The sequence below is a fragment of the Pogona vitticeps genome, chromosome 1 (assembly GCF_051106095.1).
Source record: "Pogona vitticeps strain Pit_001003342236 chromosome 1, PviZW2.1, whole genome shotgun sequence".
Classification (NCBI taxonomy): Eukaryota; Metazoa; Chordata; class Lepidosauria; order Squamata; family Agamidae; genus Pogona; species Pogona vitticeps.
Genome location: NC_135783.1, coordinates 177,976,922 through 177,993,400, shown reverse-complemented (window position 1 = coordinate 177,993,400; position 16,479 = coordinate 177,976,922). Strand labels below are relative to the sequence as shown.

At 41.9% G+C, this 16,479-nt stretch overlaps 1 protein-coding gene and 1 long non-coding RNA gene across 33 annotated transcripts in view; one reads left to right on the top strand and one right to left on the bottom strand.

Moving 5' to 3' along the window:
* Positions 1–16,479, top strand: part of MAP2 (microtubule associated protein 2) — a 334,548-nt gene that overhangs the window by 33,340 nt on the left and 284,729 nt on the right. The gene's annotated exons all lie outside the window — the stretch shown is intronic.
* Positions 1–16,479, bottom strand: part of LOC144584085 (uncharacterized) — a 231,038-nt gene that overhangs the window by 98,704 nt on the left and 115,855 nt on the right. The window lies entirely within an intron of this gene.

Below are 16,479 nucleotides of genomic sequence, written 5' to 3'. Positions count from 1 at the left end.
AGACCTGACCGCCATCCGTAGGTGACTCAAATTGAACTGAAAGCCAAGATAAAGTTATCTAGGTTAGTCTGGTAATATCTGATTTGTATTAACACAATCTGTAATATAAGTTAAATATTTTGGCTCCATTTCTAATCACAACATTGTCTTTCAAAGTTTGGGATTCTTTTCACATGGACATTCCCAGACATAAAACCTGGTCTCAAAAATCCCTTTAGTGGGCATCTTCATCTTTGGAAATGAGAAGGCAGTGCCTTGAAGTAGATCTCTTCGGTTGTGCTGCTTCAAATCTAGAATGATCTCCTCACAGAGGTTCATCTGGCATAATTTCAGTAGTTTTAGGTTCTTGTTTGTTCTTAAAGACTGCTGTTTGAACTGAATCAGACACGATCATGTTTCTCTTGCTCAATCAAACCTTGTAAAAGTATATATCTTAAACAATATATCTGGGAAGAAATCACATGAGGCTTATGACAGGTTATTAGATATTCATGAATTCTCACCTCAGCTCCACTTTAGATTAATCTGATATCTATGATCTTCTACCTACCAGAACACATACACATACAAACATTGAGAGGTTCTCTTCGGAAACCTCTTCAGAGGAAAATAAAGAAGTGTTTGGTCCATCTGGAGTCAGGTGCATATTTAACATGGTTTTTACTAAATCTGAAGAAAAGTTTAAATATTTTCGGTTCACAATAATCACTATAAATTGCAGAATAGTCTCAATCAATTTGTGTGAATGAACATTCTTAAGAAGGTCTCTGCTGGATCAGACCAAAGGCCCCTTTAGTCCATAATCCTGTTGATCACAGGACCAACCACATGCCTATGGGAAGCCCATTGGATAGAAACAGAGGGTAACAGGCTGCTGAAGGGAAAGTCAAGATAGTTAGATCTCTCTACAAAAATTAGGGATAATTATTCGACACCATGAGAATATTAATGAACTCTAAAGATAGCTCATTAATTTGGTCTGAGTAAACATGATGCTGTTGCTACTGTTTAGATTTTTCCCAATACTGTATAGCTGTAGAACTACTTATAGTCATTTCACCTAAGGTGAGAATCCATTCGCACATTTCAAGCTATATGAGATATTTAAGGACTGGCTTTAACATAGCAACCCCCACAGTGAGTTTCCAAGGTCAAGCACAGATTTGAAACCTGGTCTCCTGAGCTGTCATCATTATCATCATCATCATCATCTTAGAATTGCAGAGCTGGAAGGGCCTCTATGGATCACTGAATCCAGCTCCCCCATCAAGGTGGTGCAGTGGGGAACCAGAACCTCCTAGCCCATCACTCTGTCAACTGCATTGGCTCTCTAGTTACTGTTCTGCGGCCTTGTATCCTTATTTCATTCATTGTTTGTGTTAGGGATTACATGCTTCCCTGTCCAAAAAAATCTATAATACAGGGGGGGAAAAGGTTTATGGCAGCACTAATAAGCAATTGGGACAACAGTCTCCTTTAAATACACATGTCTCCTGATATCAAATCCATCCAGTAATAGTGGCAGTGAAATTATTGATTTAGAATGAAAACAATGCTCAGGTCTTCAAAAACATGCCTTTTCCTACAATGGAAATGGCTTCCCTGGAGTGGTAGGTGGAAAGCAGGGGTGGGGTGGGGGACAGAGGGAGGGAGGGTGTATTCATTCAGAGAGGCTAAGCCACAGAGCACCTGGCAGGCAGATGGCCAGCAGTATCTGACCCACACGTTTGTTCTGGATTTACTTTGAGTGTCTCTGGATAATAGATTTAGAAGGTTGGGGGTCAGAAAGAATTAGAAAACTGTAGCTAGTTGCAATTAAACCAGAGTTATTTTTAGAAGACAAAGAAGTGACTGATAGGGCTGAGCTTGAAGCTCCATTAGATCTACTTGAAACACTGTGGCTCAGAGATGATTACCATAATTGCAGGGCAGTATTGAGCGTTGTATTCTATGCTCATAGCAACAAGGGAGCCCCTAATGCTATGCACTGCAGATAAGCGTAGCAGCAGGTGGGCAGAGACCAACTGTGAGCTGCTCATAGTAGCAGGAAAATGGAACTGGCATCTTCCACACATCCCTCCCCACAACAAATATTTTGTACTTTCTTCTGAATGTGGCTTCTAAACTCTACACCATTGTTTATTTCTTATTTTCATTTGTATTAGTTGCCTCATAATGTGCTTGCGGTTTTCCCACCAGTGTGTATGTAGACTGACTGCTAATTGAACTAGGGTTGTTGACAAGGACCGGCCACTTCACAGTTTGTGGAGGCTCCCCCCCCCCCAAATGTGTTGTTGTGGCACATAGACAGTGAATGGAGGGTCTGTGCAGTGAGATGCTCTGTACTTCTATATTATAGTAACTCAAAGATTTGATCTGTGTGCCGTTTTCTCATTCTGCATCCATTTTCTAACTTCAACTGTAATCTCCTCATGGAAGATGGGGCTCTTTCTTTTTGTAAACAGAGAGAAGGGACAGGTATTTTCTTTCCTTCCCCACTGTTCTGTGCCTTGCTACCCCTCTGTTCAAAGAGGGCTGACCTTTACGGTCGGGGGGTTGTTGTTCTGTGCTGTCAAGTCGGAACAGACTTATAGTGACCCTAACAGGGCTTTCAAGGTAAGTGAGATATTTCTGGGGTGGTTTTAGAAATACCACTCCCCCAGTTTTCATGGCCGACAGGGGATTCACATCATGTTCTCCAGGCCTGTTCTCCGCTCTACTCAACACACCACACTATGAATCCAAGACTAGGGGAAGTGGTTATAATTGCTACGTTACACTATCTACTGTTAGAACTTATTAGTGACCCTAATAGTACTTTAAAGGTAAGTGAAATATTTAAGGAATGGTTTTATGAGTGAGTTTCCTTGGCTGTGGGTGATGGATTTGATACATACATCACTCTCATACATCACTTTATCCACTATGTCACATCAGCAGTGGTTGCAATTAGGATATAAAAATAACAGGATGAGTAACAGTACTCATTACCTTTTTTAGTTTTGAGAGCCAATGCTGTTTCTTTTCAAGCATCTTAATATCAGCGGTATTAATCTTGAAGTATTTTTCAGCAGTGAGTAAGTCTCAGAGTTCACCCCTTTCTCATTAATTGGCACTTAGAGTCTCAATAACACACTCCGACATATGTGTAGGAAAAAAAATGAAAAACTTTACTTACAATTGCTTCAAATTAAAGACTTGTATATACTACTTTCTTTACTGTACGCATACATAGCAACTAATTAAACAAATCAACAAATCAACCGCAACCAACAACTGCTATTCAATCAAGAAAAGAAGGGAAAAAACACTCAGCAAAGAGGAATTTCAAAAGCTGGAAAGAATGATTGGTTAGTGAAGCACCTCAGTTTTGGCTGAAGTACATTTGAAAAATGAATAAAGTGAAATTAATGTAGTTTCAGTGTTTTTCTATTACAAGGCTTTATTTTTTACTAATTTAAGATATGACAGTTAAACACTATTCACCTCTCCTAAGAGGAAGCTAAAGGCTGTTAATACTTTTAGGATGCCCAAAAGGCTGTACACATAAATGTAAGCTTGATTAGCTATTTGGAATACCTATCTGAAAACGGTTTATCACAACTTTAATTTTGAATAAGTGTGGCAATATATACACTCCCATTTCTCATTGTGATTTTTAGTATTAATTTTTTACGTTACTAATTAATCTGAAGAAACAAAACTTTCAAGAAATACAACTGTACGTCCTACACTAGGAGCTTTTCATGAGAATCACCACCTTTCTTAGCTTTTGCCAGTTCGGCAGAAATATTCTGTGCAAAACCAGAGAGATTTAATCTGATTTTTATGTTAATACAAGGCAGGCGTTGTAACAGCATTATGATAAATGTGTGCTCATTTCCCGCTAATATATAGAGGCCTCTCCATTCGCATAAGGTGCTTCCATCTGATCTTGAGGGATTCCTCCACCCAGCAGCACCCTATGCTTCGCTGGTAGGAAAGGGTCCTTTGCCTTTCAGGGAGGCTGCGGCAGGGCAGGACAGGGCTAGGCAGGAAAGGCCCCGTCCCCAGGCTTCCTTCTGCCTGCGTTGCTCCCAAGAAAGACACAGCCCATGCTGTACTTCACAGAAATTTTCATAGGCAGAAAAAGAGTTACATCAACAACGTGAAGGACCAAGAGGGGCAAAATATTGTGGTTTTATTTCATTTTATTTACAAAAATTGCATCGCATAGTCTGGATCATTACATATTTTCAGTGGCTGGATAAATTTGTTTGAAGATAGAAGCTCTCACAGAGATTCATGGTTCTTCCCAGTTCTTGGTTTTTCTCTCTCTAGAAGCAGAGAGATGGAAGCTGCCTTGTACTGTTGATCCATGCACCTCAGTACAAACTCACAACCGAGGAGAAATCACACAGTCCCTGTGCCAAACATCATTTATATTTCTCTATAAGAATATTGTTAATGTAAGTACCTACACATACTAGCTTTAGGCCACATTCCTGTTTCTAAGGATTTAGCTGAAAAGCCACAAGAACTTATATTTACATGAGAGGGTGGAGTGACCAGCATGGGTTGTTTTAGCTTTTCTGCCATGATTCTCCAAGGGAACTGGCTTTTGAAAGTCATTTATGTACCTCTGGGTACTGAAAAGACTTCCTTAAATGATAGCCTTCCCTCCATAGACAAAATACCTACATTAAGCCATTGTTTCAGCCATAAGTCCAACCATTCCATACGGCACACATTATGGTATGGCACAAAAGTACTACAGCTGTCCTTTAAGGTGTCAGCCTTACAACAGTCCTATGGCTGCCCTGTAGGATGTCAGCAATTAATCCTGGAAAGAGAGGTAGATTAAGAAGCAGTGGATATGGTTTGAAGCAGATTAGACCAGTGGTTCCCAACCCTGGGTCCCCAGATGTTCTTGGACTACAACTTCCAGAAATCCTTGCCAGAACAGCTAGTGGCGAAGGCTTCTGGAAGTTTTAGTCCAAGAACATCTGGGGACCCAAGGTTGGGAACCTATTGATTAGAAAACAGTTTCCAGCACTTCAAAGGGCATTTTTCAAAGCTGGCATATTGGTACAATCAACATGCATATTAAGGCAGTCCTCTACTTCTGAAGAATCAGTCACCAAACAAAAACAAACTAATCTGCAATGTATGGAGCTGTGAAACTTCACTGAAGGAGAATCAACTGTCATTGCTACTTAAGGCAACTCTGCGTCTAACTGTGAGCTACTGTCTCACCTAGTTCAGCCCAAAGTGAGGTGGAGTCAGTCATTTTAATAGAAGTCAGAAGGAAGGAACCAGCCTGGCTAGAGCAGATGGAAATGCAGGCAGGCAACTGGAACTCGCCAAGCAACACAGGAGTGGGAACTGAAAACGCACTGTTATGTTCTTGCTCGGACAAGAGTCATAACATGTAGTCTAGTACTAGTATGTGTAGATTGTTGAGTTATTAAGAATTAGAGCAAATGGTAGGGGAGGTAGGGCTTAGTGTCAGAGAAGAGCAGGCCTTTCTGTGTGCTGCGAATATAGGTGCTGAGGCATAGTGAATCATTCTCACCATCCTTTCCTCGCCTAGTGAGCTGTTAGACCTACTGGAATACAATCTCCATTGTCCCCAGCTACTAGGGCCAGTGGCATGAGATTGGGGGAAAGCGGTCATGAATGCCAAATGCACCTCCACCTTAACACCAGCAGATGATTGTGAACCAGACAAAGTGCTGCAGGGGATGAAAGAATAATAATAATGCAAGTTCTGCTGTGCAAAAATAAAGCATCCTCTGTGGGATTGAGCTGAGACTGGAGACTGTGCATTTCCATTTGTTCTTATTAATCTGTATTTGTGACCCTGGCAGGTTTTAAATTAATGTGAACATTTGAGCAGATGGCCGTGCTTTAGAAATAGTACGGCCCCAACGACCAATGAATGTTACATATATTTTGCATACCAGACTGTTGTTCTCTAACAGCTGCCTTTTTCCAGAGATGACTAGAGACAAATTTAAGGCAAAATAAGCATGAATTGCATCAGATCGAGTAGCCTTTAATTATTTTTATCTTGTCAATGTTTAGCTGTACAGTGAGATATTTCCATGATTCCTGAGTACTGGAAAGTTAACATTGCCAAGATAACTTTTGAGGATTTCATTTACTTTTGGTTTTTGAGTTCTTGTTTATAATAAGCCAGCCAGTCAAAGGTAGGCCAGCTGGGAAAACAAAATAAAACACATTTTTATCAAATGTCAGTTGGGGGATACTAGGAAAGGCATGACTAATCTAATCCATTGCCTCTTCTCTTGTCCTCTACCCACCTTAGCAACCATCTTTCATTATTTTTTTTTCTAGAGCCTCTTAGAAGCCCATTTTAAGAGTGAAGCTTAATTCTCTCCACTTGTGATTTCCAAGGTGTGACTCAGCAGATTTCCCTTTGTTGTGAAGCAGAGGGATAGGGAATGGCAGATAATGCTCTTATGGGAAATGCCAATAGGATTTCATGGCAACTAATATTTTTTTCTTTGTTGAAGTTTTAAAGCTGCCAGTCAAGTACCATTTTGGATTATGCCTCCCTGCTTTGGAAATATTTAGACATGTGTGATTCTCTGAGAGGGGGGACAACCTGCCCAAGGAAGTTTGAGCTACCAGACTGGAATCATACGAGCGTCCTTCTTCTTGCCTCCATTTCCAATTTAAGCAGTATTATTACAGCTGGCCTGTACGGTGGAGCTGAGCCTGCCTACAGTGTCTTTCTCCCAAACGCCAGACATACTGTAAAAGTGAGGTGTTTTTGTCATTTGGGGGCAGTCATGTGGCGTTTCCTTGATACGATTTCAGGATAGGCCCTCCAAGTGATAGGGGTGAACCCAGCATCGTAATATGACTGGGAGGTTGGAAATTTGACAAAGGTGTGTCTGATACACAGATAAGTTCTGACTGAACTCAATGGAACAATGCCTTTTCCTTCTTCTTATTCTGTCCATTAGTGAGGGTAGCTGGTATGATACGTATTTGATTTTTGCCTCAGCCCCATGTAGAGTGATAGTAGGAGTGTGATGAGCATAATGGGACAGTTTATTTCAGAGGGAACAATTTGTGACAAGAGTCCTGGTTTGCTTGTGCCCGTTGCAGTTATGAATGTAGACAAGCAGTCTATATAAATGTCATGGTTCTATTGAATTAGAAGAGGACAGAGTGAGTTGCTAACATTCAGAGTGATTTTGACCACATTTAAAGTTATATACAGCTTGGAACAGGACCACCCGAAGGACTATACTCTTTATTCCTCCATGTTCCTGTGCATGCTGTGCTAGAATCACTGGAAGCCATTCTATGAGTGCCCTAACCTTTTAGGTTGAGACGAGGCCTTTCTGGTGGTCTTGCTCCCTCACTACTCAGTGGCAACTATTCTGCCCTGAGAGGTGAGCCTGGCACCTATCTGGACGGATCCCTTTATTACTTCTTAAAAGCCTTCTTTCTCCCTCCCACCTCCTCTTGTCATTTGATTTTATTCTTCTGTGACTGCTAAGTACTTCCTAGTTTTTCTGTTTTATTATATTGAAGTCTGCTTTTTATTAATTGCTCCTTGTGGAGGAAAATGCTCACCCTGAGATCATTTCTGAGGAATGAATTGTAAGTTTCGTACAACCTCTGTTGAAAATCTCTGCCCTCCCCATCCCCAACACTCTATTTGTGAATGATGAGAATGTGATGAGGAGAGATATCATTTTTCGTGAAGAGATTATATTAGACGGCTTCAAAAGACTTCTATCCTTTTAAAACGTCTTGCTGCCATCTCTGTGGCAGCCTTATTACCTACCATTGGCCTTCAGTAGCAAGTACCAGGGTCCTTATCATAGTAAACTGGAAGAGTCCCAAATGAAACTGAACTGATAGCCTGTGGAGGGAAGGAAAGGGATCAAATATATTTTATTGGTGTTTGGAATAATTTTGCTTGAATTAGTTTTAAACCAGCTTTGACAAATCTGGTGTTCTCCAGGTAATTTGGACCATCACTGGTTGTGCAGTTGTTCAGCAAAGGTCTACAGTATGTGGGAAATCTCAAGCCCTCAGCTATCTGGCCTCCTTTCAAAAGAGAATAGTCAATGGACATAATATGAGCTCCACTGCCCACTCTGCCTCTCACAAGTCAGGAACTCCCTTTCCCATAGATGTGGACAAAGTCATCAGACTGCTCTTCTGCCCACTCTCTCTCTGCTGTGGTTATCATGGAAGGTGGATCACAACAGGCAAATTCTTGCAAAGCTCTAGGATCCTTAAAGTTGCTGCTCCATTCCTTTCCTTGAAATCCATCTTCTCCTTGTTTTCCAAGGTTTTACTATGTATGTTATTTTATCCTGTTTTGTTACTCATGTAAGCCGTCCCAAGTAGACTTTGTCTAGAGGGGCGGGGTATAAATTTAATAAAAGTAAAAGTAAGTAAAAGCAAAGACCTTGGCAAAACACCCTCTGGGTTTCCACCTCCTTCTGCTGAGTGAATTCCGAGCAGAGGAGGTCCATCCCTTCTTCTGCTGACTGAATGGATGTGCTGCCTTGCCCTTAACTTGCAAGTTGCCAATTTCTCAGGCTGATGCCTCTGAGATCCTCTCTGCTGCATCTCTCCATCTCCATGCAATTCCATTGCTCCTCCAACCTAAATAGGCAGGGAACAGACCCTTAATTATCCTCTGGAAAGCTCTTTGACTTTCCTTCAGCCTGTGGGGTTCCTTTTTCTCCCTCTTGGGGCATTTCCTCTTCATGTGTCCTAGCATTCCACATGTGAAACATTTGATGCAGTGGCTGGATACTTCCTGCTTGATGGGCATACTGGCAGCCAGTGGTGCAGCTCGAGGGGTATATGTGAAGATGGGGTTTTCCCTCCTGCTCAGTCCCCGTCTTGTGCTCAGCCTTAGGATTTTTTCACTCTTTCCCCATTCCCTGCATGCCACCTGCACTTCTGTCTTCCAGAGCTTTATTTCTCTCCTTCACCCTGTTGCACGCCAGTTCATCCTCCAAAAGAGCTGTCTCTTTACTCCCTCTGGCTTTCTTTCCAGTGCTGGAGTCAACGCTTCCTCTTCAGTCAACGTATATTACTGGTCATGGATCATTAAGACTTTTAATTGTTGCAAGGTTTGAACTTTTGCACAGTCCAACCACTGATCTAAAGCACAAGTCAATCTGGTTGCCACTGAAGAATAGCTTTCCTTATATTGTGGAAATGTATTTGGCAGTTGTGTAATGAACAAGAACTGCTGCTTCACTAGTGCTTTAACTGAATCATAGTCCATACTGTCCTCCAAGGTTCCCTGTAATTCTTAGCCCCACTGGGTGGGGCTCTGCCCCTCCCATGCATGACTCTGCCCATGCAAGTGACTCCACCCCCACGGGATTCCATTACGACTGGAACCAAAGAGATGAGAAATGATCACTGTGGGTGTGCAGAGGAAGAGGAACACTGTGTGGAGGGAGTGGAGCCACACATGCACAGCTGTGCACCTTAGAGGTGTCCTGTTTCTGACTGCAGTTGCAACAACTGTCCCAAAACTTGGGTTCTAAGTGGAATCAAGCACTACTGTTTACTTATGTGTAGTCTGTGCAGTTCCTTTCAAAGATGCTCAAGAATGCCCACACATCTTCACCATCTTTCCACTGTGGGAACCAGGTCTTGGTCATGTCTCTGCCCTTGGATGGGTTACCTCTGAGCAATTCCATCTGTTCTTGGATAATGCCTGCCTGGTGGGTCAGCTGTTCTTCCATGAGCCTTCACAGACTCTTGAGAAAGCTTTTCATCACATCTCCTGGCATGGTGCACCCAGATAAGCTGCCACTGCTCCTCTGTCCTCTCCAGCAACTTTGGAGTCTTGCAGAGAGACCAGTCATCTCCCTGGAATCACTGTTCCATTGCTGTTCTTCCATCCCTTCCTTGGATGACTCCCTTCATGCCTGAACCTGAGAGGTTTCACTCTCTGTGCTGGAAGTTTCGGTAGCAGAATAGGTTGCGGTTCTTCACAATCACTCATTCCTAGCTATTCTAACCAAAAACCAAGAAACGGGGTGCCTTTTCTGCTGTCCAAAGCCTTAACTGGATCAGTTACTGAGAACTTCTCCACAGAAAAAACTGGAAAACAAAAATCAAACCAGGATACCATCCTAAAACAGGTCTCCTGAAATGAAAGAGTCTGTTGTGAGAACAGGTTTCCTCCAACCTAAAAGAAACAACCGAGTATCGGTTCCTGAGAACAGGTTTCTCTGAAACAAAAACAAACAAACAGAGGAACACAGAGCATGGATCCCCAATGCTGCCAGCCACGTAATGGAACCACCTTTCTAAGCCCCTTTTCCTGTGGATCCTTCACTTCTCTGCACTTTCCCTTGAGTTAGGGGAATACTCAAGAAGCCAAATGTACTGCTTATATACCTCTCCATAGTGCCGAAAGCACCCTTTGTGGTTTACAATTTCATTATGCAGGCTAAACATTGCCCCCCTTGCAATCAAGCTGGGTGCTCAATCTACAGGCCTCAGAAGAATGGAAGGCTGAGTCAACCTTGAGCCAGCTACCTGGACCTGGGATTGAATTCAGGTCCTAAGCAGAGACTGCAGAAGCAACCAGAGACAAGGATTTTATACCACGAGGTTCCAGAGCAGAGTTGATGTTTTTGAAACACTTTGTCCTCATTACTACCACCTTCTAGATTGAACTTGATGTGTTCAGAAATTACGTATTCCTTTCTTCCAACTCCTCCATCTTCTCCTGACTCTCTCCTATTCTGTGTTCCTACTGACTTCTAACTTCTAACCCCTCTTCTACCTTTACTGTAGCTTCAAAGTTACCTTTGTTGTTTTGATTTGTAAATCCTCCAGACTGCAGGGAAGTCTGAGGGTGGCTTTGCTTTGATCCGACCCTTAATCCCTTGATGTTTCACTCAGCTCTGAATAGGTTCCACCCATCAGGTGTGAGAATTATCTCCTGGTTGAGTATACACCAAAGTTTTTTCTAATTAATATTTGGAGGTACAGTGTCTCCAGGCTTGGAGGTTCCATTTGCTGCTCTTGGCTAATAACCTTTGATAAAACATGGATTTGCAACAGATGAGAAATGAAGCCAAACAGTTGTAGAGAGAGCTGCTGGAAGCCTGGGGATAGCTATAGATAGACTCTGGAAAATCTATGGGTAGCTATTAGGGATGCTTATGGCTTTTTCAGCAGTGTGGTGCACAGGAAGAAGAGCTTATCTCTTTCATCTCTGCTAGGCTTTGGCATAACCGCACCAAGAGACTTCCATTGGTGCTAACTGAACCGCAGCCCTTAGCCTGATAGCAGTCTCAGGGGCTTCACTAGAAACTAGATATTGAGGTATGTTCCGATGTTTTTTTTAATAATTGAAAAAAAAACATACTGCTTTGCAAAAACGCATGCTTGAAGTGTTACAAAATAAGATTCATGTAATTACAATACGGAATGATAAAAATTGGTCTTGCTGCCTAACAGCAAATTACACATTTAACAAGAACAAGTAAAATAGAAAACCTCCCAGCACCCCAAAGGTTATGCAGTTCCATAATTAGAAAATAAAATAAAATGGGGACTTGGGAGGAGAGTAAGGAGTAGGAGTAAAAGGTTAACCGTTTTCTTCCTGCTTGCCAGAGTCTTGAGGAAAATCACCCCCTGCAGCAGGTATTTGCATTCAAAGTCATACCAAGAACCAAACTGAAATCCAGGGCAATGCATTCTCTCCATTGGGGGGGGCCCAGTCAGTGGGAGGGAACAGCCCTCCCTCCCATCAGTCATAGCTAGCAAAGGTGATGGATAACTGGAGCTAGTGCCCAGCAACATCTGGAGAACTACCTTTTCTCATCTCTATTCTACGGCTTTGAAAAAAGCAACATAAAATTAGTTGTTATCACTACAACATATGATAGTCAGTTCCATAAAGTAATTGTAGTTCTTGTGTCTCTTCTTAACTTACTGGCAGATTGGGTCTGAAAAAAAAATCTCTGCTATATCCTGATTCTGTGTATAAGTCTCAGTCATTTCCCCCAGTTGATCTTCCTTCTAAACCAGTGGATCCCAACCTTAAGTCCCCAGACTTTCTTAGACCCAAATTCCCTGAAACACAGGCCAGCACAACTAGCAGTGAAGGCTTCTGAGACTTTTAATCCAAAAACGCATGAGGAGCCGAGGTTGGGAACCACAGTTCTGAACAAAAGAACATCAGATATTTTGCCGTCTCTCGGAGGGATGACTCCCCAATCCCTTTGTCATTTGCCTTACTCTCTTTTATATCATTTCCATCGCTCCAGTGTTCTTTCTGAAACTGTATGCAGTGTTCCGAACATGGATGCATCATAGCTTTATTTAAAATCAATATGGTTCCAACTGTTTTCTTTTCAGTCCTTTTCTTCTAATTCCAAAAGCTGCATTTGCCTCTTCTCTTTGCTGCAGTCTGAGTGGATGATATGAAATGTGCACTCTCAGAACTTAAGGCAAAGCCATAATAACTTTGCTTCTAAATAACACTCCTCTAGAATTCTAAGTTAACTAGGAGGTCTCTCCCATGCACAACAGTCAGGTCAACATTTTTATTGCAAAGCAGAGAATATGGTAATTGTTGAGGCTGCAGGGCATGGATTTATTGACACGTCTTGAGCTCATATCCTGTAATATCATAGTTGTAATTTAGAGTAGCTTAAGAAAACAAACTGGAAATTTCAGCATTCCGCAATATATGAGAACATGAGTTTTTGTCTGATATTTGAAATGTATTTTATCTGCGTAGTCCTGGGAAAGATAAAATGGAATGACAGGAGAAAAAACTAAAGAGAGGAAAGAAAACGAATCTCTGCTGTTCCCACTGTAATCCCCCCCCCATATCACTGTAAACCCTCCCCCCCCAATTATAAATACTATAATTCTGCCGGCACAGTTGAAATTAAGACGTGTAACCCTATTTGGCTGAATGCTGAAACACTCAAGAACCCTGGACTGTTTTTCTGTTTCTGTGCTGACCAAGGGGTAGAACAAAGAGCCCAGTGGTGCTCACATGACGGAGCAGAGTCCCCCACCGATCCTTTGTACATCTGCCATTATTGGGCATAAAAATGTGAAATAAAAATCATCTAACATGATCAAAGGCAAGGAAAGGAACATGGACAATAAGGAAGGTGTTGAGTAGGCAGCAGGGGAGAAGAGTGAGATGAAACTCCCAAGTGATGGGATGAAGGAATGGCTTTCTTCTGTGTTGCCCTTTTACAGGAAATAAAAACGTACTGCATCCATTGCTCCTTTAAAATATTTTCCTCACTCCCTTTCCTGTGGCTGCCTTAGGAAGTCTCTCTATATTCTGGAATGATTTGTGTTTTCTTTCTGGCAGCTGGAAAAAAAAGAAAGGAAAGAGAAAAAAAGAAAACAGGGTGCTCAACCCTAAAGGTTGCCACTGCCCTTACATATATCATGCTTACACGTCCAGCCCCCTCCCCCCCCGCCCCATGGCCTGGTGCAGTTGTACCATTTGCTCCATCTATGTCCCAGCCCTCATACCTGTTCCTCATTTTATGGGAGTGGATTTTTCCTTGGAAACCCAGAGAGGCACAAATATTACCACAGACACAGATTGTTAGGAGTCTCTCCAAAAGGGCTTAGGGTGAAGTGTTTCCCAGTCTTAGTATCCTTAGTTGGATACAGATTGAAAAGAAGGACCTAGTAGAAAGTCTAGTAAAAAGCTTACTTTTGTTGTTATGGGCTGTCCAGTCAGAACTGACTTATAGTCGCCCTGATAGGACTTTCAAGGTAAGTGAGGTATTTGAGGAGTGGTTTTACTAGTTCCACACCCGAGTGAGCTTCCATGGCTGAGCAGAAATTTGATCCTGGGTCTCCTTGAGTCCTACTCTGTCACTCTATCTGCCATGCCTCATTGGGTATCAACACACATTTAGTACTATTGATGGTGATTTTGGAAACATTGCCCTGAATTTGTGCAGTATCCAGACAGGAGAATTCACCTTTAACAAGACTCAAATATTCATGACAAGTACTGTACACCAATTATGTCTATTTTATTTAAGTAAAATAAGGAACTAGAGCTATAATTGATGAATCATGACTGGAGCCAATGACAGCACTTTTCCCAGGGCCAGAATCCAAAATAATGTCCAATTTTTCAGAGACATGCCAGTTGCTACAATACCACATTCATCCATAGAAGTTGATCTTCATTTTAATAGGTAGTTAAGAACATGTTAAGAACCTGCAAGACTAGGAATGTGTGGCCTGTGTGGACTTTTCATAGGTGACTGTTAGAATATTTGACTCCAAAGAACTGTCCCTCCTGAGACTGTGAATTTTTAAATGGTCCTTTCTGTAGGGCGTGTTGCAGTGAGTAAAGCATTTTGGGCTTATAAGAGGGACACACCTTTAGTGCAGTCATCCTGTGAGTGTGAGTCTCCTCTCACACAAATCTGAATCCTGAAGGGAACGTAATGCTCAGCACTGCCCTGGTGAGGAATGAATGGCACCTTCCTGCAGATCTCCTACCTAAGTAACATGAGGACAAAGTTGTGTGCACAACCCTTAATCCTTTCTGCTCTTTAAAAAAAAAGATAGGGAAGGCTGCGAGGTAGCACGGAATGAACACTTGCATTTTCCTATCCTTGCTGAAAAAGGATACCCTGACACATTGAGACACTTTTTGGGGAAAAGTCATGTTTGTTACCAGTGGCTGCCACATTTGCAAAAAAACCAAAACACCCACAGGTGACTTTGGTGAAAAAAAAAAAAGCACTTCCAGGGAATTTTTTCACAAAAAAGTTCCCATGGTGTAAAAATGCACAAAAACTCCTGTAATCCACCAGGTGGGAAGAAGACTCTAAATGATTCATTCTTACTTGCAAAAACAAAATTTTAAAAAAAACATCCTGAGCTGTGGGCACAGCCTGGGTGAGCCTCAAGAGGGATGCAGAGGAATAATGGACGGAAATACCCGTCAACAGTTGACTTACCACTAATTCCATGTCTTTTCCACCTGCCTCAACTACTAGGGAATCTACTCCACACAGTGGGTGTTATTATGGGGGATATTTTAATACTGTACTTCTTACTTGCCTTTAAACTGTAGACTTGAAGCTTTGTCTGATTCCACTTTTATCCTCTTCCACTGTTAATAAGTGACTGTGTTCTTCCTGGTTGAGTACCTGTAATATCCTAGTCACAAGACCAGAGCCTTAATTCCAATAGCCCATGCCAGTTATGGGATACTAGATAGGAATACGGTGGTGACTAGCTATCACAGTGAGGTTTGCGTGATTCTGAAGAATCTTTTGAAATCCTTGTTCAGTTTCACTGTTCCATATTGCATTGCATTCTCCTCCTCCTCCTTTTTTGAAGTTTACTTTTTCTTCTTTCATAAATACAGATACTTGAATTTCACACCGCTTCTGTTTTGGTACCTTGGGAAGGTTGGCCAGGCAGCTTCCTGATGTGGGAGTTCTCTTCCACTGATGTCACTGACTTTTGTGGGAGGCGAGGCTGTTTCTTGAAGAGAGAATCTTTTGATTGTTTAGACTTTCTCAACGCCCCAAAGCAATTGAGGTACAGGTTTCTCAACCCAGCCCTTACATAACGCAGAGTCAATGCTCAAGGAATGTGGGTGGAGAAGAAGACAGACCGAGACAAAGGATCTGTCCAGTGTTCTCGAGAGGAAGAAAACAAGCATAACTGCTTAGCACATTATTAATTACGAATGTTACCTCAGATGATGGGGAACACTCTTGCCAGTGGTGTTTCCTGCAAGAGGAAATCTTCACATCACTACCAATCTATGATAGTTTTTGTCCACCAAGTATGTCAAGCGCACAAAAACCAGCTGGAGTACATTACAGCTTACAAGAGCATCTGCACTTGAGCAAAACTTATAATTCGTCCTCACCAAAATATGTTAGGGATTTGGAGATTATCCTCCTGGTTTCCATCATTTTTAGTTATTTCAGTGCTATGTATTGTTGTGGAATTAAGGCACAGCTGTCCTAATTTACTTAAATCAGCTGACTTTTCTGATGAGAAAGAACCTTGTTGTAGGAACTAATTGATAGGAATGTTTTCTTTTTAAGGGGATATGTGAGTCTGGTTCCTTGTGAGCTGTATCTTAAATCTTTTCACCAGTCCTGTGTAGATCATTAGGCTTGGTGCCTGAATTCCATTCTGGAATTCTCAGTGCATCTCCATGACATTGTCTCCTAATTGTTAAGAGGCACAGCCAAGTCGATGTGGTAATCTAAGGAGTGTGTGTGATGATTTTATTTGTTCCCACCCTTTGATTATGGCAATGAATGTTTCACTAATGGAGCCCAAGCCTGATTCTCCCAAGGTAATGTGTATTGTACCACTTCACAGAGCAGCTGGAGCTCACATAGTTGAATTAGTCTGCTTTAAGGTGTGTGTGTTGGGGAGGTACCTATAGATGAAACTACCATGTCAAGAGAAAGGTAGTCTAGAATGTCT